This window comes from Dermacentor silvarum, chromosome 4 (genome assembly GCF_013339745.2).
Source record: "Dermacentor silvarum isolate Dsil-2018 chromosome 4, BIME_Dsil_1.4, whole genome shotgun sequence".
NCBI classification, from domain to species: domain Eukaryota; kingdom Metazoa; phylum Arthropoda; class Arachnida; order Ixodida; family Ixodidae; genus Dermacentor; species Dermacentor silvarum.
This window is the reverse complement of record NC_051157.2, coordinates 172,473,589-172,497,334: the sequence shown is the minus strand read 5'-3', so window position 1 is coordinate 172,497,334 and position 23,746 is coordinate 172,473,589. Positions and strand designations below refer to the sequence as shown.

The window sequence follows — 23,746 nt, the reverse complement described above, 5'->3', positions numbered from 1 at the left end:
TAGTAAGCATTAACACAAGACCAAGAAGACATAAGGATGGGCACTACTTTCAAATGAGGCAAACGTAAGCAGTTGGTTTGAAACCCAAACAGCAATCAAAGAATTTCAGCCGCTGACACAGTAAGCCGGAGCAAATCAGCGGGAGCAAGCGCCAACTTTTGGTTATTTTTTTACATTTAACAAACTTCTAGCAATGCAACTCCAAAGCACTGTGCATATAAAAACATGCATCAAAGCAGTAATTACATTCATCAGACAGTAACATATTGCACTTTTACCATTTTGATGAAATACAAAAAGGCAAGAGCGCATGAAGGCATCACAGTGCAGTTGCCACTTACATAAAGCTGTATGGCTTGACACAACCTACTGGCTGCTGGAATGAGTAGTCAACCTTTGTGCTGCATAGCCCCAAAGAAAAAATAAATATGACTACTAAAATAGTGAGGTATGCATTTTTCCATCATGGGTTGCTGCTTCTCCATCATTATCAATTGTTTGTTGAAGCTGAAGCTTATTTCTTTCTTTGTTACAGAAAGAGGAACAAGAGCTAAAGGCTATGTGGCCTGACAGAGGCTCTTGCTCCTAAGCGCCTTCGACAAACAACTCAAAGCAAATACAGCACAAAAACGAATGGGTACAATGTAGAAAATACAAATAAACAAGATAGATTTATACTATTATTACATGAATATACATTCTATGCTTGAAAAATTATTGGTATGTACTTTCACATTACAGTGCAGATAGAAACATGATATACAGTGCATAACAAAATGTTAGTGCAATAGCATTTTATTTATAATGAATTTGAGAATGTAAGAGAAATGTTTTTATACATTCTTTAAAATGAGGTGCATAAAAATCAATTTTTTAGTTCAACGATGTTTAGTAGCTTAGGTATTTGATAGTTTAGATCCCGCCGTCTATAGTTATAGGCGTGAATGGTGTTCTGATTTGATTGCGTAATTGGTATCGAGGAGGAGAAATGGGTAGGCTGACAACATGGAGTCTGTGTTTTTTTATATCTAAGAGTAATCTATAATAGAAAACTTGACTTGCTCGGATCATTGAATCTTTGGTAAAAAGATTGTGTGTGGGTAAGTCTCGCAGCCTGCCATGGTAGTTTTCAAAATTTCGGGCTAGTCGTTTTTGCAAGGTTATTAACTTCTCATAGTTGTTTGCTGTCGTTGTTCCCCATATCAAGGCACAATAAGTCAGCTTCGCGTAAAAAAAGGGCATACGACATTGCTTTTTTAGCCATAATGGTATTAGATAACCACTTTTATACATGCAGCCTACTACTTTACTAAGATCATTGCTCAGCTTTTGACATGATTGTCCCAAGCGAGGTTCTCCTGAAACCATACCCCCAAAAACTTTTGCGTTGTTACTTGTTCAATCCTCTTTGCTTGAAACAATACATCGATATTAACAGGCAATGGCTTATTTATTGGTTTAAATATGGTGTATTTAGTTTTGTTGACATTCAATTGAAGTTTGTTTATGTACAGCCATTCAGATAATAAAATTCAAGTAATCATTCGTTTATTTTTCTATGGATTGCAGGGAATAAATTGCAAAGAAAAGATTAGTACCATCCGCGTACATTATGATATTAGGGGAGGAAGAAATGCATAGAAGGTAATTATATAAATGTTAAATAATACACGATCAAGTATGGATCCCTGTGGTACGCCAGTCTGTATTTTGAGAAGTGAGGGAGTCGCCTGCTTAAATGAAACACACTGATAACGATCCGTCAGATAACTCCTCATCAGATGTAATGCCGTACCACGTATACCGTAGTCATAAAGTTTGGACATAAGCATAACATGATTTACACTTTCAAACGCCTTACGCAGGTCCAGAAATAAACCTACCGTGGATAAACGTCTTTCCATATTTTGCAGTATTTGATGTTTTATGTTTAGAAGCGCATCCTCAGATGATTTATTTTTTTGGAATCCATAGTGTGCCGTACTGATAATAGCATATTTCCTTAAGAAACCCTCCAGTCGTGAATTTAGAACAGTTCCAAAAAGTTTCGACAAAAGAGGTAGTATCGATATAGGTCGGAAATTGTTTACGCTATGGCGAGGGCCACATTTATGAATCAGGCAAACTCTGGCTATTTTAAGTTTGCTAGGGAAAATTGCGGATTCAAACTTTTTATTGATAATGTGAGCTAAGACATTAGAGATGATGTCAGACACATATTTTATAGGGGATGCCATGATACCGTCGGCACCTGCAGCAGTGTTGCACTTAAAGTTGGTGATTAGGCTTTCAACTTCGCCTGGTGTCACCGGAAATAACATTAACGAATTTGGTACAGTATGTTTTGTAACCGTATGTCCTATATCTTCTGGATCTCTTGCAGAAATGTTGGTGCAGCATTGAACAAAGTGAGCACTTAGGGCAGTGACTGATTCATCATCTGCAAGAGTACCGTTTACAGAAGGTATTTGTAGGTCTTGAGGGCTAGCATTTCCTCCAGATAGCTTCTTAATTTCCAGGCAAACTTTTGCGTCGATGCGCCAGAAAACCTTCTCATAATATTTTTCTTTTGCCTTTTTTAATTCTCAATTTACTTGGTTTCGGTACTCCTTGAATTTGGCTAATTGATTTATGTCTCGCGTTTTAAGAAATGTACGGTACAGTTTATTTTTATTTTTAATTTTCGTGAGAAGTACACCATCTATCCACGGCTTTCTAATTTTTTGGGATCGTTTCATAGTGCTATGTTGTGGGAAGGTTATATCGTACCATGCGATTAGTTTATCGAAAAATGAATTGTATGCCTCATTTGTGTCACTTTCGGTTAGCTCGGATTCCCAGTTTTTTTCACAGATAAGAGAGCGACAATGGGCTAGTATCGTTGTATCAATGAGGCGATAGGAATATGCAGGAGAACTTTGCTTGTATTTCTCGGAACAAGGCAGAAAACAAAATAATGGAAGACGATCGCTTATGTCTGAGGACATGACACCGGCAGTCACAGGATGAAGATGTACATTAGTGATACAGACGTCTAACAATTTGGCACTGTGTGCTGTTACTCGTGTTGGCAGGGTTATAATATTCGAGCATGCGTAAGAGTACAGCAACTGGTTATATTCTCAAGTTATTGTATTTTCAGCCATCATATCTACGTTCGTATCACCTAGTATGGCGAGCATTTTGCCTGTCCCACCGAGATAAAATGGCAGCATATCCATAAAGGAAAAGAATTCCTTTTTGTTGCCACAGAGCGCCCTGTAGACTAGAACAACTGTTCCTGCTTTAAGACGAATAGCGAGGCATTCGACCTTATGATTAATTCGCGAGAAATCTGCAATTATTTCCAATTTTATATCAGTTCGTACATAAGCTGCTAAACCACCACCACTTGCGTAGGTACTGGTTTAGTCCGTGATGCGCGTCGTTCTCTGGCCGTATGCGGTAGTCCTTATCAGATATCCATGTCTCAGATAAAAGAAACACACCAGGACTAGTTTTGGACTGTTAGAGCAACTCTTCAATTTTGTCTTGCTTATTTTTTATACTCTGGTTGTCCAAATGACAGACGGAAATATGTTTTTGTGAACCGGCAGATATCTTTCCAAATGAAACGTAATCATGATATAGACATTTATCGACTGACGCGATAACTGGACTCAAACCCATAAAAAATTATTCTCACGAGAAAAGGAAAAGAAAGATATTGGGTTATCATTTTGCTGATGTCGTCAAAGGTGAAAATATGAGAATTGGAGACGTTTCATTTCGCCTGGCCATAACTTTCCCTCCAGTGGTCCACCCATATTTCCAACCAACCTGACTCTTATTTGTTTCGCAGCACTTAGGAGCTGCTTACCTAGTCTTCTCAAGTGCTCATTAACAAAAACAGGACGATTATCAGCAAAGCCAAGCATTCTGGTATAAATTTTTGTCTTTCGTGATTTAGCAAGAAGAGCGTTCCTCTTAATGCGGCGCACAAAACGAACAATTATGTTTTGCTCGTTATGCTTCGCTGTGGGTACTTTATGGCATGCATCAGCATGAATATCAGAATCTTGCACTTCCTCTTGCATCAAGTTCGCCAATCTTCTTAAAATAGTTATTGGCTCAGCATCAACAGGAACACCCTTGCTTTCTAAGTTGTTGGAACGCTGGTACGTTTCAAGCTCCTGTAGTTTTCGCGTCAGCTTAGCATTTTGCACAAGTTCCTTGTTTTCTGTTACAACTGCCGGGATTACTTCTTTGAAGGCTCCCGGGTCCTTAATTTCCTGTTTCAGTTCTTTTAGTTCTTCTAGACTTTCTCTTATCTCTCTGAGTTCATTAATTAATTCAGCGCGCAAATCGTCCACAGCCTTTTTTGACATGGGGTTCCTGGGCTATAGCACTATTACACGCGAGTAAAGAACAGATCAGTTTCAAATGCGGTTTGCTTCATTGTAGAAGGCCTCTCCTGATGCTCTTAAAAGTGTCCGTATGTCCGTCCTTTGTTAAGACGATTGCCTTCAAGTTCGCCAGCTGTGAAAGAAGACGACGACATTACATATTGCACTTTTACCATTTTGATGAAATACAAAAAGGCAAGAGCGCATGAAGGCATCACAGTGCAGTTGCCACTTACATAAAGCTGCATGGCTTGACACAAACTACTGGCTGCTCGAATGAGTAGTCAACCGTTGTGCTGCATAGCCCCAAAGAAAAAATAGATATGACTAATAATAGTTTATAGAATGCATTAACAGCTTACGTATAGCTCACAGTGAGGTATGCATTTTTCCATCATGGGTTGCTGCTTCCCTATCATTATCAGTCGTTTGTTCATTGTAGAAGGCCTCTCCTGATGCTCTTAAAACTGTCCATGTGTCCGTCTATTCGATAAGTTGATTGCTTTGAAGTTCGCTAGCTGTGGAAGATGACGACGACGAACGCGCGAGCAGTGGCACGAGTTAGTCTGTGAGGACGTGACGTGTGCGATCAGGCACGCAGTAGGCACACACTTAGTAGGCCAGAATGCACTGATGACGTTCTGATCGGAACGCCATCGAAACGTCATCAGCGAACCTGGCGCCGTCACCTGCAGTAGTTTGCTTGCCTCATCCGTTCACGTTGCACCGACTTCCACAGCAGTTCGTGTCGCCACAGCGCTGTCGCATCTACCGTAATGACGCCAAGACGACCGCAGCTGATGAGCAGTGCTAGGATTACCAGCAGTATTGAGTGTGAGCACTGAACACCACGTCGTTGCTACAAAATGCTTACGCATCATTCAGATAACTACCCGAGGAGAATCTATGTGATTTTTATCTCTGAAAGTTAGCACTTGCCTGTTCATAGCCAAAAGCTGGTGGTTTGATGTACCATTTTAAAGAGTGTGCAGTTGTAGGATAACTATGAATTTATCACAGCAAGGGAGCCTGACAAACTTGTGTACTTTTGTCATTGACCAGCACTTTGGGGCAGAAAGCTGAGAAACTGCAAAAACACTAATGGTGCCTGCATGCAATGGTATTTCGTAAAAGTGATCCTTTACCATGAACTCGCGACCAATGATACAAGGTGCCTGTGAACCTCTGAATTGAGCAAAATTATTTAACAAGATAATAGAGCCACCTATCATGCAGCAATTATCGGCCGTTTTTATGCCAAGCACTAAATCAGGAAAACGTGTGCACTTGTACTGGGGTGGCTGACACGCATGTAGAAGGGGCCATTCTGTATGCTGTTTTTTCAACTCTACAGTGTCATAAAATGAAGAAAGTGTGACTACCTCCCCTTTCCACTCCTGCAGACGATTGTATATTTGAGCAAGACTAGTGTTGTGTGTCTTGAGAAGCCACTTCAAGGTTTCCATGTTGCTTTCGAATGGAAAAGCACTAAATGCATCTAGTCGTCCTCGATTTCGCACATCATTTGCAAGATGTAACATGCCATGCACATTGTAAGATATCTGGTCCTCTCCATACAGTTTTGCAAATGTTCTTACAAAGTGTTGGAAGAGAGACTCTGCATAGTAAACATATCTTGGGCTGGACACAAGAAATGCTCCACAGTGCAAAGTCAGGAAGTTCCTGTACAGGTCTTGAGGCAGGACTGGTATGAGCACAACCGGAGAGGTATACAGTAAAAAAATCTAAATGCAGTTGCTTTCCAACGGTCAACCGTCGCAGTGCTCCTTGGCTTCCTTGCAAATTCTCTTGGGACGTGATCAACCACAGACAGATTCAACTCCGACCAGTGCCTTTGCTCCGCAAGGCCCAGGCGCACACTCAAAGGGCCATCAAACCATAAATTCAGTAATGTCTTCATTACCCCCTGGCATAGCAGATGCATATAGTCGAGGGGTGCAGTGTTGATGATGTCAATTAGAAGTGATGTGAGAGCCCACACCCCATGATGGTGGTTAGGGTCCCCCTGTCATCTAAATAAGCCATCAGAGCATAGCGTGGAAGTTTATGCTGGAAAAACAACCCTGTTGTTAATGTATCTGTCTTCCACTATGCATTTAGGGCACCCAGAATACCCCAATGTTTCCTTTGATGCAGTTAACGAAGGATCGTGCTGGTGCATCCGAAATAAAACTCTTCACAGAGACCTTCATTAACTTTCCGTTGAAATCAAGCTCTTGTGACATAATCTGCTTCAGTTCCCCTATGAACTGTGCCAAGAAATCGTTTGCCGGGGCTGGCTTCGATGGCCCTGCAAAGGCGCCAACGATAAAAGGTGCGACCTTGCCATGTTCAACAACAATGCATTGGATGGGCCACAGCTGTGTTGAGGAAATTTTTGAAATAGGCAGCCCATCAATGTTAAAGTGGAGGGAAATAGACCGGCCGTTATGAGCTCTCTGAAATAAGGCATTCTTCAATTGGTCCTCAAGGTCAAAATGGCAATAATTTCCTGGGGCCATTGCGCTTATTGTAGCAGCACGCAATGTGTTTCTTGGTGTGCTAAGCAGAGTACGTGCGTCAGCTGGGAGGCATGATGTGTCGAAGGGCCGTAACTCCAATATCTTCCGCAGCGAAGTTAAAGTGGCCTGTGGAATATTCTCCAGGAGAGCCCAAGCCCTCAGTGTTGCTGCCAAATCACCTGATTCAATTATAGGCTGTGTATCTAGGCACTCTGGGAGAGGCTCGAAGACTAGATCAGCATTCTGAACAAGTGAGCAAGGCGTGTTACACTCCCTTTGTGCCAAGTCTGAACGTTCAGTTTGCATCAGTTCTACGGACCCAACTTGCACCGACGAATTTGTGTCTATGCTTTCCCAGCTTGAAGCCGCAACTATAGTTTTCTCACAGCGGGCTTAACAACCACCAGACGGATGAGAACGGGCAGAATTAGAGCCACCGGTACTGTGCCTGCGTGGTGTAGAGTACAACGGTGGTAGTGCGGGAACATTACTTTGCTCTGCTGCAACGACTGTTGAATCTCCCTGGCAGCAAGGTCGCCCCAAGCATTTCGAAGATCGCCTTTGTTTCCTGCGAGAATTTACTACGCGTGTAGGAGCTCTCCTTGACTTTGGGAACGGTGACCTCGATCTGTTAAGAGATGACATGCAACAATTAGTCATCGATGAAAAACGAAAGCAGATTGCGGTTTTTATTATTGAACGAGCAAGAACGGGAAATTGGCCCCCGGCGTGTTCACGCGGCGGCTCGCAATACAGGAACCTACATATTTTGTCTAGCGTGTTCGCGAAAAATGATTTTGCTCTTACCGCTCCACTGTTCTTGCTGAAATTTTGCAGGAGGATCGCATTTTGGAGTCCACGTCGTTAAGTGTAACACTTGCCACGTGTAATTACATGGTTTTTAGGCAAGAAGTGCAAATTTGCTTTCACCCACAGAGGTGCAAGCTGTTGCCGTAACGAAGCAAGGCGAAACTTGTGTCGCCGCCTGCCGGCTGCTGCAGAAAGTAGCGTTTCAAGTGGGGGCTGCGGCGTGCTTGCTTCGTCACGGCATCAGCTTCCATCCATGGGAGCGAAGGCCAATTTGCACTTTTTGCTTAAAAACCAGGCAATTTACTGTGGCGATCATTCTGCGACATTTCAGCAAGAACAGCGCAGCGGTAAGCGCAAAATATTTTTTCGAACACGCTAAGCGAAATATGCATGCACCGGTACAGAGAAGTTCTCAACCGCTCCCATTAAACCCCAGAAAAGCACCATTAAACCACTTAGCTAGTGCCTCCGGTTGCTGATCCTTCTGGGTGAAACTTGTGAACGGAACGAAACGTTTGGTGCAAACTTTTGGCGCTCTATTACCTTGCACACTTCGACATTGATCACGTCGCTCAAGTCGTGAACGCCATGTGTGCTTTTTGGATTTGGCTCCTAGCTGGTACAAGAACGAAAAGGGCGTTTGTGTGCCTAAACAATGGGAGATTTTCGAATAGGTCAGTGTTAACTACGTTGACGCCAGGAGCAATGTTGTAAAAATTGCGGCCATAGCAAAAAGTTGTCGCAGTTTCACCTGAAAGGCGAAGCATCAATTGCGATAGCAAATTTGTAGAGAGCTGTACAGAGTAATGATAGTAGCTTTATCAGCTGTATAAAACTTGGACATGCAGCAGCACCGGCCACACGCAGAACTTGTCGACACCGTCGTCGGTGGTGACTGTTGCCGGAGCCTCCGATATAAATAGGCACTTGGTGCCGCAGCTAAACGTCGCCTCCCTTCCCACCCCCTCCCCCCCCCACGGCCTTTCGCGCGTCGGAAGAAGATGCGTTTGCTTTACATATATGGTGAATTTAAAGGAGGAAAGAGACGCCTACTTCTGCATCACTTAAGGGAGCACGGCGCAGAACGCGCGTTTGTTCTCCGCCGTGGGTTCACTCCCCGTGAAAGCGCGCGTCCCTCGCGCCCTTTCACACGCACATACAGCGTTCGGAAGGCGTGCGGCAACGATTTCATCTCCATTGACGTCATGCGGAACCTCACGGCGACGGCGACGTCGACGGCAGAAATTTGCTTTGGAGTGTCCATATAATTGATATCGCAATAAAACAAATTAGTTTTGTATAAGCCCATGGAAAACAGCCTTAGCTGCTTTTTGTGAGCGAGGGCTGCGGCTTTCCTTGATTGCATACTAGGCCCACCCGAAAACGTTTGTTGCGCAAAGAGTGTGCTTTTCTCATAAATGCTATTTTCAGATGTACGCAGTTGTGGAATTTGCCGACCCGTCTGAGGTGGAGCTTGTGCCCTGCACATGGGTAATGGGAACAACGTTTTAATTTGTGGCCTAACTTGAGTAAGGATAAGGTAGCAAAAGTGGCGCGGAAAGGACAGCCACCGGGACCATGTTTTTTACCGTATACCGCAACTGTGAAGGCGCTGTTTGGTAAGTGTAGGCTTATATGTTATTGTGGTAGGAGGACGCCAGTTTAATGTTTGTGCCCGACGTGCGGGGCCGAAAAGCGCGGGAGTGAGCGTGGCTGGCGCGCGTGATCGGTGCGCGTGCCGGGAGAGACCATCTAGAACGTCGGGGCAGCCAGGCTGACAGAACGGGCAGTGCAGCGAGATGGAGCGGACCGAACGCCGGCCCACGTCCCGGCATCCCGGTCTTGTACTGCAAACCGGGCGCCGCCCCGGCTTCTACCATCGTCGTGGGTCCTGCTGAGCTGGGCCTCGTCCCCGCTTGCACGACCGCTGCCCATGTAGCACACAAATTCTTCAAAACGTCGTATTAATGGATGCAACGTCTAAAACAGATTTTTGACAAAAATCGACGCTTTAAAAACGTCGCAGGCACGACAGCTTAAAAACGAGGGGTGAATACGTCTTGACAACGTTTTCATAAGACCAGCCATATCTGTTCAATTACCTAGTGTACCGGGTTTTCCACAGCGCCGTTTTTGGCGGGAGAATTCGTAATTTATCCAACCTTACGCAAAGTGTCGATACCGTCGTCACATCGGTCACATGACCACGGTGTACATGTCTAAGCTTGTGGCCGCGTCCCCTGGACAGGCTGACCATTCCTGCAACGTGCACTGCGGCTCGGATGCAGGCTGACCGATGAGCGCCAGTGAGTGGTCGTCTCCAGTTCGGTCCGGTTCGGTCGCTCCGCATCGTCTCCTACATCGAGGCGTGTCCGACGTCGTCATGTCATCGCCCCTCACTTCGGCAAGCCCTCGTCTCATGTACACCAAACCGTGAGCTCTCTAGACTGTTTCTTTCTCGGACTTCTAAGAACCCTAGCTGTTCTAGCCTTGTATGTATGTCGTGTCATGTGGAGTAAGGTTCTGTGTGGTTGTAGTTTGATATTATAGTTGTCGTAAATGTAGTTTGGTTTTAGTTTTCATAAAGGTACCTTGGATTTTCCCATCACGACTTCAACTGCTTTTCTTGCGTACTTTTCCTCATCGCGCGGCACGACAAACAAGTGTGATGAATGTCCTCGTGATTTCTTTTACACTCATGCAAGTATTGCAGTGTTGTGCTGTCTTATTCGACACTGCGTGTGTAGTGATTTGTTTGTATGGTTTTAATTTGTTGGGTAGCCTAGTTTTGCATTAAATAGCGCCGAGTGGAGGGCACTAATTTGCTCTTCAATCTGATTCTCATGTCGCTATGTGAGGAGCCTTTTCAATGATGTTGTATTTAAGGCGTTAAGCTCAGTATGAGGATGAAGGTAAGAATAAATGTTGCTTTTGTGTGCCTGACATCGGGATCCGCCGTCAGGAGTGAAAATATCAAGTTTGGCAGGTTGCGAAGAAAGGTGGGAATTGCTGTCTCTACGCATCTTGCCTATATCCTCTAGACAGCTGTGATCGCGGTATTTCAGTTTCCCGTTTCGCAAGAATGTTGCAGACAAGAGAACTGAGATGCAGGCTCTTTGTTAATGATTCATTACGGGTATGGTAGCGCAAGAGATGTGGTCAACCGCCCGTCCTATTCCCTTGCCTTGTGCTACAGCGCACCCATAGAATATTGCGTACCGCACCGTGCTGTTATCGCTTGCAATTCAGGTTCTCTCGATTGTTTTGGCCCGTTTTATCTTACGTTATTGGTATTTCATGGTTTTTAGAGGAACTTCGTTTCCAATATGACATGGGCAAATTCGATTTTCTTTGGCACCTCTGCATGGTTGCGATATATTGCGCTGCTTATTGGAGTTTTCTTCTTCCTATAGTTTTTCTAGTTCGCGAATGGATACCGCATATACGCTGCATAACTCGCTAGTGGATACTGCATATGTGAATCGTGAATCCCCTTGTCGTAAAATATCCTGTTACTCCAGGTAGTTACGATTATTTGCAGTTTGTGACTGGTGTCGGACTCTACGCTGCGCGTCCTTCGTGGAATTTAGTCGGCCGTCTGCCGAGTTCGTGCGTGTGCCAGTGTACGCACGGTGCTTGAGAAGTGCTCGCGTGGTTCTTTCGATTTGTGCTCTCTTCCTGCATTTCGCGCAACAGGGCATGCCGCGGTTCTTGGTCCTTGTGCAACAAACTTTCCTAACGTACATCAGACAGAGAAGAGGAGCCTCTATTTAGGCTTGTCAGCGCACTAAGTAAGTTGAAGGGTAAAAGTACGTAGCACTTGCTGCTTAGAGTCCATGTGATGGGTTATTTACACAGCCATTTTAACCATGGCAGTGCGGAATGGATTCGTGCATGATTAGTTGCATAAATTGGTCGCTGCGGTGAGGTCCAAGTACAAAATACGGTTACAAGGGCAACAGTGCACCAATAACCTCAGAAGTATCGGACGAATGCATTGTGACTGAATGTGGTGTCTGGAATGGTAGTAAGCAGTTGACAGGTGACTTAAATCGTGATAATGCTTTAAGCGCATAGCGGCTATAATTATTCTTGCTCCCTTGGAATGTGCCAACTGATCGTTCTCATTCAGTCCACTGGCATCAACACAGCGGCCACTGGTGAAAGTGCGGGAGAACACATGAATGCCATCTTCCCTCATCTGCTTTAAAGGGCGTTCTCCAAATCACTTAAGAAATGCAAGCAATCGCACTGCTAGCACAGGAAGGGCGAGTGTACGCAATTTAATATGGTATGACATAAGCTGTCGCTATTTTCACTTGAAATGCTTGGTACATTTATAGTAGAATCTAAATATATGATTTGATTGAGCAGCCTCTTCAAAACAATTCCTGCAATAATTTTTATAGTCCCCCTCGTTATGTTTGTTTTTATGATCAGGATACAGTGTTATAGTTACATATGTTGTCTACATATCGCTTTCACAAGTAATAACAAAATTTATTATGTCTTTAACATTATAGCTTACTTGTGATGTTATATGTTTCATTACAAGCTGAAAAAATTTGAAAGAATGTGTAGGCCTCCCCACTTATCTAGCAATCACACCTAGAGGCAAGTCTTCAGTGCTACACCTCAGTGATATACCTCTGGTGCTACCAAGTGAAGAGAAAATACATATACAGGGTGTCCCAGCTAACTTTAGCCATAGTTTTAAAATATGTCGATGGATTCTAACGCGACTAAACCCATGTTGCTTACTATTGTATTGCATAAGTGACTATTTTTTGTATTCTGCTTAATTGCATAATTATTTAGGATTAATGAACCAACTTCTGAAGCAACGAAGTTAGGAAAGAAGAGCGGTTTGCAAAACGTCCGATTAAACTGTTTCTTTCTATTAAGTATTAGTATTTTCCCGCTTATTGCAGATGCCCTCAAAATACAAAAAAATACCATGTGACATGCGTGATTGTAGTGCCCCAAACGTTCCGCGTACAAACGAACATAGCATTTAGCAGGGTGTTGCTGCTTAAAAGGCGACAAGGCACCGACGCAGGCGTTGGCTGCACGATTAACGCCAGCAACCGTTATCGCTTGCACTGCGATAACGCTTGCCCTGTCGCGTTTTAAGCGGCACCACACCCTGCTAAATGTTATGTTCGTTTGTACGCGGAACGTTTTGTAGCACTGCAATCACTGCGCGCAAGCGAGCATGTCACGTGATAATTTTTTTTATTTCGCAGGCATCTGTAGTAAGAGGAAAAAACAAATACTTAATAAATAGAAAGTTAGAAACTGTTTACTCCGACGGTTTGTAGACTGCACTCGAACTTAACAATTTTAATTTTGTTTGCTTCGTTACATGAGAAGTTGGTTATTTAATATTAGCTAATTATTTAATATATCCGAATACAAAATATAGCCTGATTTACTTCAAACAATAGTCCGTAACATGCATTTGGTCGCGTCGACTTAGTGTGCAGCGGCATATTTTTAACTCTGGCTAAAGTTAGCTGGGACACCCTGTATATGCCAGCGATAGCATGTGGGCAAGTCTTTCTGCTGAAGCCACTGCATTTGCATTCAAACCATTTCAACTACCAGCGTAGTGCAGGATACGTGTCCACTTCGACAAAATGGAGCACCAGTGCAAATATCTGAGCGTACTTGTCCAGGGCAGCAAGTGTGTCTACATTAAGAACATTTCAAGTACCAGCATGTACGACATTTCCATTGCAAGGGGGACTGAATAATGTTGAGTGGTGCGCTCCCAAGCTGTTCCTCAGTGGAATTCTGCCTGGACTGTATGCCAAATATTTTTGGATGTGAAAGTTGGAATTCTATCAGCCATCGTCATCTTCCTTGGCGGCCTTTTATATATGGCGCGCTCCGGCGTGTGTGTCTCGTGCTGCGAGCTGCGAGGTTATAAAAAAAGGGAGGAAAATAAAAGCTTTTTCTGCACCTGCCATCGGTCCTAAGGGTTCTCAGATCTTCCCCTCGGTGACAAACATTGTTGTAGTGGACCTAACCTAGGTCGCTATAACGTGGTGACCCGGACGTGATCGTACGGCGAGCACCAGATCATGGGCGATGCCACCAACGAGACACCAACGACCAGCGCAGAGGGCCTCGCCACGTTTAAGATTCACCTGCCATCCTTTTGGCCGCAAAATCCTGCCACCTGAATTACTCAGGTGGAGGCCATCTTCGACCTTCGGCACACTACCCCACAGCGCGCGTGGTTTCTCCATGTTATCTCGGTACTCTCTACAGACAGAGGTGGTTGAGGAGTTTCAAGAAGTTGTGGACTCACCCCACGACACCGCACCATATTACCACTTCAAATCGACCATGCAGGATCACAAGTTCGTGTCTGCGTGCAGGCGGCTTCAGCAGCCCTAAACCAACAGGAGCTCGTCGACGGTCGGAACTTTTACGCCGTATGCGGCAGCTTCTTCTTAGTTACTGTAGGCTGGACGCAAACAACCCACTGCTGCGTGAACTGTTTCTTCAGCGCCTGCTGCAGAATCGGGTGGTCGCCTTGGCTGCCACACAAGAAGACATGTCCCTCGACAATCATGCCGAGCTGGCCGACCGCATCGCCGACAATTCAGCAAGAGGTGCTGTAGCAACAACGACCGTTCCGCTGTAGCACCTCGAAGATCGTCAGTCTCGCCTTGAGTAAAAGACCAGAGAACCGTTCGGACCGACGGCAGAAGCCGAAGAAGCTTTCTTGTTCTTCCTTTTTTTTAATACTTGCAGCACGAGACACGCGCCGGAGTTTACCGTATACAAACTCGACAGGGGAACAGCGCGAAAAGACGAAGGACGAGAAGGGGAACACACATCAGCTCTGATGTGTGTTACTGTTTTTGTCCTTCGTCTTTTCGCGCTGTTCCTCTGTCGAGTATGTACCGATTAGCTCAAGCCTCTAGTTTCACTTAACTTGGCCCAAACTTCTAAAATGTGCAAAGGCTACGTCGCCGGACAGAACGAAGGTAATGTTTGCCGTCGCTTGGAGATACTCAGATTATATTTTGCATTCCGCCTAATGATATAATCGGTCTTCATTAATTAATCAACTTCTCAGTTGTAGTAAAGTGTCAATGAGATAAGTGTCAAAATACACGCAAACTGGCTCGAGCGGCAGTTCTAAGTGTGTTCGGGGGCGTCTATCACATTCGGAAAAACGCTTTTTCGTAGCACGTATTGAGCAACAGAAAGCTACATCGGGAGGTTTTCATGTTTCTCTACAGTTCTCTCATTGACACTTATCTAACTATAATAATCGAGAAGTTGAAGAAGTAATGAAGACTAGTTATCTAATTAGGTGGAATGCAAAAAATAATCTGAGCATCTCCAAGCGGCGACAAACATTGCCTCGGTTCTGTCCAGCTACGTGCCATTTGCATATTTAACGTTTGGGCCAAGTTATGTGAAACACCCCGTATGAAAAGCGGCTATGGAAGATGAGGATGGCTGCTAGAGGGCGAACTGTTAAAGCTCAAGGTTACATGTGCAAAAGCTTCTTGTGATTCAGAGTGCTTTCTTTATTTTAGGAAACAGGAGACGTGTGTAGAGTGTAACATGGCAGTTTACAGACATATTATCTGGTTTGCAGATGATTAATTGCGACCTTATGCTTTTTTTTCCAGAGTGGTACATATGTGCCACTTGTACAATGCTTTTCATATAAACCGAGAATTACTTCCTTGGTTACTTCAAGCTTCGAGTGCAACAGTTTTTATTTCCAGGTTTATATAAGTTTCTAATATGAGGCTTATACATCCATGTCTCGTGCACTAGAATGCTAAGATTATTTTATTTATGTAGCATTACTCAGTCTCATCGTACACTGCAATACAATGGTGCACACTTGTGACACTGATTTCCCCGTTCGAGTATTCTATACTATTTTTACTTGATTGTTGCTTTTTGGCTTTATGGTTCTTTTAATTTACACCATTACATTATTTGACGTATCCCGAAGGCAGTATTTTTTATTTTAACATGTTCCAAGTGTTTGTTTTTGATATTATGCGGCATTATTCCTTTTTGTATTCTTTTCAAGCTTCTAGATTATTGGTAACATTGCTTGTAGGCAGCTACCACGCGATTAAATCTCACATTTCTCAGTCTGCTTCTTGCAGTTGCTGTGATATCAATCTCTAAATAACTCTAGTTTGTTCATCTGACTGCATGGGCTGTTTACTCAGCTAAATAAGGAACTTTAAGAATTTTGTTTTTTATATTGTAGTCATTGTTTATCAGTTTATAGTTCATTAGGAATTGTATCTGCGAACTTTAGTCACGGATGGGGTACTTTAATTCAGCTTACTTTGTATTTGTTATATATTTAGCTGAAATCTTGCACTTTTTTAATAAAGTTTTGTTTTGTCGTACTGTCCTCATTTCATGCGCACTTGGCGTAAAAGCCCTGGCCGGGACCTATGAGCTCGTCCAGACGCGCTAATTTTTTCTTAGCGGGATTTCATTCCCATTTGGTTCTAAAGATCGTTGCTGCATACCAAAGACAGTATTCTAGATTCATTTTCGTGGACAAGTTAATTTTTATGTGACTTGGTAGAGGATGCACCGGCGTCGACAGACTGCAGTGCTTGACACTGCACCAGTAGCTCTTTCCCACTCGACACCGGCGCGCATCGACTCATCTGGAACCCGTGAGAATTAACTTCACATTATCGTAAACCTTTCAAGACCATTTCTAGACCAGCCTTTTGATAATGTCTTAAAAACGTTTAGAAATTGGATATGAATAGCTTTGGGAAAGGGCTTATTTGTTTATTTACCAATCCCACTTCTACACGAGCTTTTCGAATACGTCTTTAAGACTTGTTATAGATAGTCTCAGAGAAGTAATTAAGCCGGACATTAGCCGATGTATACGACCTTTTACCGACGAAGTTGTCTAACTGATCTCTTCTTTAAACCGTTTTTATCGTCTCGGATAAACGCTACGAAAACGTTATGGATCTCTTTCGTGCTACCTGGGTGACGTCCCAGAGCTAACGCTCCGGAACCGGGCTACGTCCTGGTGCCACCCTGAACTTCAACCGCCGTCCGTACTCACCGCCGTGAGAGCCAAGTTCGCCGAGCCATCGCCACAAGGCCGGAACTCCTGATTGGCTTTGTGAGTGCTCGAGAGTGACAGTTACCCAGCTTATCTGTATGGTCCATGCGTTTCTGTATTAGTCCTATATGCCGTTTCGTGTCATAAAGACGTCTCTTTGTGTGTCTGGGTGCCTTCTTGTGCGTCTGGCTGACCTGCGCCCACACAGTTGCCCACAATTTTGGCGAGCCTGCCAGGATCGGCTTTAACATCTTGCCTACAGCTAGACGCACGGGAGGAAACCATGAATATTGAGAGATTGTGCGCAATCGGCAATGACATGGGACTATCTGGTGCCGCTCTTCGCGAGTGGATTGCCGCGGAACGCGTGACAGAAAGGGAACTTCGCACGGAAGCTCGTGACGATCAGCGCGCGATCATGGAGCTCGAGGGAAGACGGTTGCAAGTCCAAGAACGCTTTTTACAGCTGAAGCTCAAGCTTCAATAACAGACAACCAGTTTGAACGTGCGAGATAGTGGACTACCGGTGAGGTGCCTCAAACTAATTGAGGAAGAAAGGAAACGCGTCGAGGCGGTTCGATTAGCAGAACTTGCTGCAGCTAAGCAAGCTTACGAAGAGAGGAAGCAGCTCCAAGAGAAAGAAGTCAAGATGCTGCGCGAACAGCTGCATGCATTGAAACTGAAAGACAGTGAGGCTGATATCAAGATAGGCGCGTTTTTGTAGCAGAACTGCATGACATGAGAAAGATGTTAGAAGAAGTTGGCAGATTAGATAGCGGCCGTGTCATCGTAGTGGAGACGCGCACCACTTAGGGGCCCTTGATGCTGGGTGACCAGGATAAGAGAATGGTCGACCTCCCGATCGAGGTTCGCGTAAACAAGGAGCAGAGCACTGCAGAGAAAGAGGTAGCTTCACCTCAGAACGACAGGGAGTCACTCATCGAAAATATTACCAGGTGTCGCCAGGCACCAGACATAATGAGGCATTTATTTATATTCAGAGAAACAGAGCAACGAGAAAGCCGGTAGATACCCGAATCGCCCCAGACGTAAGGCAGAATGTAAGGGTAGGAAGAACTTGTACAGGAGGTTTAAAGCAAGACAGCGTAAGAAAACGCGTGTGCTGAATAAGACGTCCTGTTCGATGAGGCAGAAAATGAAGTCGGTGTTTAACCAGGACCATGCAGACTGGTACAGGAAATCCGCAGACGTAGGAGCGAGAAGCAAGCAGAAAGAAAGTAGACAAGCATGGGAGTTTAGGAAAAGGCGGAAAAAGTGAAAAGGTGTAACTGGTATGATAAATAAGGAATATCATTTAGGAATGACCTCGGACAGTTGAGTTGTTAGCTTTAACAAATGTGTGCAGAGAACAATTTATTCATGCAAAGTGTTTGGAACATTGAGTTAGTCAACATTGCGAATAGTGCAGTGCATTATGTGGTGTAAAGTGAAATTACCGGACCACAAGACAGAACTCACTGGCGAACGGATGAACTCCACACTCTGTGTTGTGTGTTACGCGCATTTAGTCGACGCGTCCTACCTCACCGCCGCGTCGTTCTTGAACAGGGGGAAGTGGGGTAGGAGGACGCCAGTATAATGTTTGTGCTCGGTGTGCGGGGCCGAGAGATGAAATGCGCGGGATTTTCATGCTTGTGCTCGGCGTGCGGGGCCGAAAAGTGCGGGAGTGAGCGTGGCTGGTGCGCGTGGTCGGTGCGCCTGCCGGGAGAGACCATGTGGAACGAAGGGGCAGCTAGGCTGACAGAACGGGCAGTGCAGCGTTATGGAGCGGACCGAACGCCGGCCCAAGTCCCGGCATCCCGGTCTTGTACTGCAAACCGGGCGCCGCCCCGGCTTCTACCATCGTCGTGGGTCCTGCTGAGCTGGGCCTCGTCCCTGCACGCACGACCGCTGCCGTGCTGCCAGGCTCGGGCTACGTCCCTGAGCGCTGGTCCTGTTCTCCGAACTGGGTGTCGTCCCGGCTTTCACCCCAGTGTTGTGCTGGGCTTCGTCCTGGCTCTCATCCCACCGCTACGGTACCGAGCTCGGGCTACGTCCCAGAGCTAACGCACCGGAACCGGGCTACGTCCTGGTGCCACCCTGAACTTCAACCGTGGCCCGTACTCACCGCCGTCGGAGCCAAGTCCGCCCAGCCATCGCCACGAGGCCGAAACTCCTGATTGACATTGTGAGTGCTCGAGCGTCACAGTTACCCAGCTTATGTGTATGGTCCATGTGTTTCTGTATTAGTCCCATGTGCCGTTTCATGTTATAAAGACCTCTCTTTGTGTCTCTGGTGGCCTTCTTCTGCGTCTGGCTGACCTGCGCCGACAGAGTTGCCCACAGTTATCGAGGCGCTCCACGATAATTTCTAATGTGCACAATGGCATCCGGTCCGTACGAGGATGGGTGAAACAAGCTATGTTCTCATCGGAAGTTTCTACATCCGACGACGACCATCCTCTGAAGCAGAAAAGAGTTCGTCCTGCACATTGGCTGGAATCCTCAAGAGAGTCCGAGAAAAATGACCTGCCGGGTGCCCTGTCGGAGCTCACTGAACTGCGCAGCTCGTGCAATGTGATTTAGTTATGTCACAAGAAGGCCAATGTTGTCACTTCGAGAATTATTCAAGGCAGCATCTGTTATTTGTCTGTTCTTAAAATATGGTCACTTTCCACGCAAATGCGTGCCAGGTCGGTTAACCTGAACCTGCACTTTATAGCCACTCTTGTTGCTGTCAAACGAATATATTGGACAAATTTTCATTGGTGAACCTTCGTGAACTAAAAATGTCATAATTGCGAAGGCAAAACTGTTTATATATAAAACCCATAGGGAAGTTTTTTCATGTCAACCTGGTGGTAGGTGTAGCTTCTTGTATCCATACATAATATTTTTATTATTTCCCCCTTCCTTTCCACAGCATATAGCCAGGCACCAGGAAGACCCACACCACGAAGATCCCTACAAACACCTCACCGCTTCCTGTAAAAGCAGCATGTATATATTTTATTTTATTTTCATTCCACAGCATGTCCCTACCAACATATCTCGATCCTCTGCAGGTGTGGATGGTGCATCACAGCCGCAACAGGCAGTCGTATGCGTACCAGAGCTGCACCAAAAGGGTATACACTTTGTGTTATACTATGCTACCACCAACATATCTTGATCCTCTGCAGGTGTGGGCGGTGCATCGCAGCCGCAACGGGCTGCGATGCACCGCCCACATGCTGCCCTGGTGTGTGCTCACACCAGGGCAGCACCACCATGGTGTACACATTGTGGTATATTATGCTCGCACCAACATATCTCGATGATCTGCAGATGTGGGTGGTGCATCGCAGCCGAGATAAGCAGGAGTATGTGCACCAGAGCAGCACTGCGAAGGTATAGACTGCGTGGTTTTCAGATGTCTTAGTTCTAAGTGACGTGTCATCTAATTTTGAATGCATTTCATCCTTTCACTATTGCATAGTACTTGAAAGCCTCTGATATCTATGCATGATAATGCAGAAGGCATACTTTGCTTTCTCGTAGACTGCATTTATTGGTTTGCGTGTGAAAAAAAAATTAATCATCTTTTTCGTTTTAGGCCAACTGAGGAACTGCACAAATGTGTTGAGCTGTGCTGGTAAGTCGAGTATTACGGAATTTTTGTGGTGTTTTATCAATTTTTATTTCTATTAGATCTTTAGATGCGCATGCTCACCACAATGAGCGTGTTAAGGTACACGCAAAATGAAATCATAGAGATGCTGTCACTTTTTATCACCACAAGAGAGAGGCCTGCAGAAAGCAGCCCACCTAGCAGTTCTGACCGAGCCTTTAGCATCTGTTGACGCTGTCAAAGCTTTTGACGCCAGTCTCACTGAGGTCACGCGTGAAGCCTTGGTGAGTTATTGCCATTAGCATTACAATACAGGTTTAGATTTTTTCATGTGTTATATTTCTTAAATATTATCACTGCTGCAACATTTTGCCAACATACTTTTGTAAGTAGCATTGCAATCAGACCCCATGACTAAATCCAGTTCTTCATTCCAGATTGTGGAGTTGACTTGCCTCAGTTCCAAGACAATCAATGTCGCTGTGAAGACCATGCTGGGTCACATGATTCATGACAGTAAAACGGCGCGGTTCAGTATGGATGGTCGCAAAGGCAACGAGCGGTTCCGGGACCTTCAGCTTCCCAAGGTGCTTTTTGGTGAGTTTAATTTGTGGTGGAATTGTGTAACTGCTTTTGTATTGAAAAGTTTCATCAACTCACTCCAGAAGCCATACGACGGCCGAAATACCTTAAGGACGCCACATGGAGCGAAATCGAACACCAAATCAAGGACTGGCTGCGCCGCTCAAAGGAACGATGCACACCAAAGAAATGAAAAGACAGAAATATTTTCTTTTGTATATATGTAATTTCCGTGATCTGAAAAGTCAATCAGCAAATAAAAACATTGTCATATTTTTGTTTCATTGTTTGCATCAAGAGAACACGCACCTCTGGTATTGATAATGAATGACATTGTAAATTTCCAGCGGTTTTAAAGTGCAATAAAACAGTTCAAACTAAAAGTACTTAAATATAAAGGTTGCAAAAAAAAATAAACACTACATGACAAAACAGCTCTGAAAAATTATATAGTTGAGCTGCTAAATGCCGAGTGCTGTAGTGATCTGAATTGGACTGTTACAAAGGCTGTAGAAGCGCACTGCTGCCAAGGAATGACATTTTAGAGTGTAAAAATCAATTCTGCAAGTCTCGTAACATGCAGTAGGAGACTAATGGAAGTTTCCTATGCACTTGCCTGCTTTCAATAATTTACAAGTTTATAATTCAACAATCAAGTGATAAGGGCAATACAATTTTAATTTCCGTAATACACAAATTTTATATGGCCGCACTCGGCAGTACGGTTTCTGCGTTTTAACCCTTGGATTATACGTTGGATATCCCTTGAGAATCCATTATTGGATATCGCTGGTACGTCCCTCAAACTACAGAAACGGATATCCACATTGGGATGTCCTTTGTACGTCTGATGGACGTCCTTTTCTGGCATTGGATATAAGGCTGTTGCACGGACGTCCTGCTGATATCCGTGGTTGCTTGGGAAGGACTATGACAATATTTTGCCTCAACTGCCATCACGTTCGTCTGTTTTAAATAATTTATTCCTTCACGGCAGCGTGAAAGCCAGGCCTTTTCGAGATGAGGGCTTCCGAGACACTTTGAGTCGTCTGGGAAAGCAACCACCTCGTTGCTTCCCGAGGTGGTTGCTTTGGGGGCGTTTCAGATGAATCACGTATGGGCGGTGACCTTCAAGAATGCGGAAGGAATGAAGAAGTTGCTCGCAGTGACCGACCTGACTGTGCAGAATCACCGCTGCCTCGTGATAGATCCGAGCACCCATACTGTGCGCTTAAGCCTTTATTGGCTGCTTCACCACATACCAGATGGAGACGTGCGCACTGCTCTCGCACCGTTTGGGAAGGTGACGGATGTTTGCAGAGAGCATTGGCGTGTACCAGGACTCAGCAATAAGGGCTCTTCGACACGGACGGTTAGTCTGCAACAAAAGGCTGGCCCTACTCTGGACGACCTGCCGCACCAGCTAGGAGTGTCTGGCATTTCTGGTTGTACCCGGAAGGCCACCGCTTTGTCTGCGGTGCCAGCGAACAGGGCATATTCGCCGAAATGCCGCGTTTCAAGGTGCAAGCTGTGCCGTCGCTTCGGACATGATGATAGCCAGTGCACTAAGGCTTACGCGAGCGTGGCAGGCCAAAGGAGCCGGGAGGACCCCGTAGAGCACATCATGGACGAGGTGGACGCGGCGGAGGCTGCGGGAGACAAGGTCAGCGAACCTACGTCTCCAGCAGTTGAAACTTCCGTTGGAGAGAATGTGAAAAGTGTTCAAAGTGAAAATGGTGATGTGCCATGTGTACAGCAGGCAAACCGCCACCATAACGTGCGCTGTCAAAGACGCCTCTGATAACAGTCCGGCCTCGCCGGGTAATGACCAAGAAGACATGGACATCGCGAGCAGCTCGTCCGCGAAGCGGACACACGGGAAAGTTTCGGAAGGCGACGACGGTTGCAGTGAGAAGGTAAAGGAGCCACCCAGAAAAGACACTCCGTACCGCCGGTCATCTTTTAAACCAAAGCCTAACGTTCCGCTGGATCCCCATCCGACGGTAACGAAGGCACCCCCGTAATAACGAGGGCGTTGCCGAGCAATGCCTTTTATACGAGGTGAGGGATGGGCTCTGTACATCGGTATAGTTCGGCCGTTTTTGTTTTTGTTGTTATGAAAGGTACTTCGCGCCTACTGCAAAACGGCAGAATGCAAGGGTTTACTTAACCTGGAGGTCCAGTTTTCTCTTTCGGAAAAACAACAATGCAAGGATGGATTCAAAATACCACATAGCACTACGCATTGGTACGCTCAATGTCCGAGGCCTCGGGGCCAGAAGGCGGCAGTACCAGGTCAGCCGGTTATTTCACGAGAATGATGTGGACATAGCCACTCTACTGAAACAAAAATTGAATAGTGAAGAACGAATGGATCGAATGCTCGAACCATTTAGAGCGCGGTACAATGCTTGCGTTGCTCACGCTGTCGGCAATTCCGGTGGCTGCGTTTTGCTATAGCGCAAATCTTTAGAAATTGTTGTGCAATCTCTAATTGCTGGTGACGAAGGTCGAATGATCGTGTGCGATCTTTTGCTGTGGGTTCCTCAATCGCGAGCAATTTGCATATACTCCCCAAATAATAAAAGAGAATGCCGTGACTTCTTTAAAAAACTAGATGTGTATATGAAATGTGAGTGCTATGTCATCTTGCTGGGAGGCTTCAACTTCGACGTTAGGTGCACGCCGAAAAACCTCGCCGAGCAATTGCATTACATGCGTGGCCTAGCAACTCCTCGCACCA

The 23,746-nt window shown here is 45.2% G+C and overlaps 1 pseudogene; it reads left to right on the top strand.

Annotated features, from left to right (window-relative positions):
• Positions 1–20,509: 20,509 nt before the first annotated feature.
• LOC119449044 (uncharacterized) lies at positions 20,510–21,196 on the top strand (annotated as a pseudogene).
• The last annotated feature ends 2,550 nt before the right edge of the window (positions 21,197–23,746 follow it).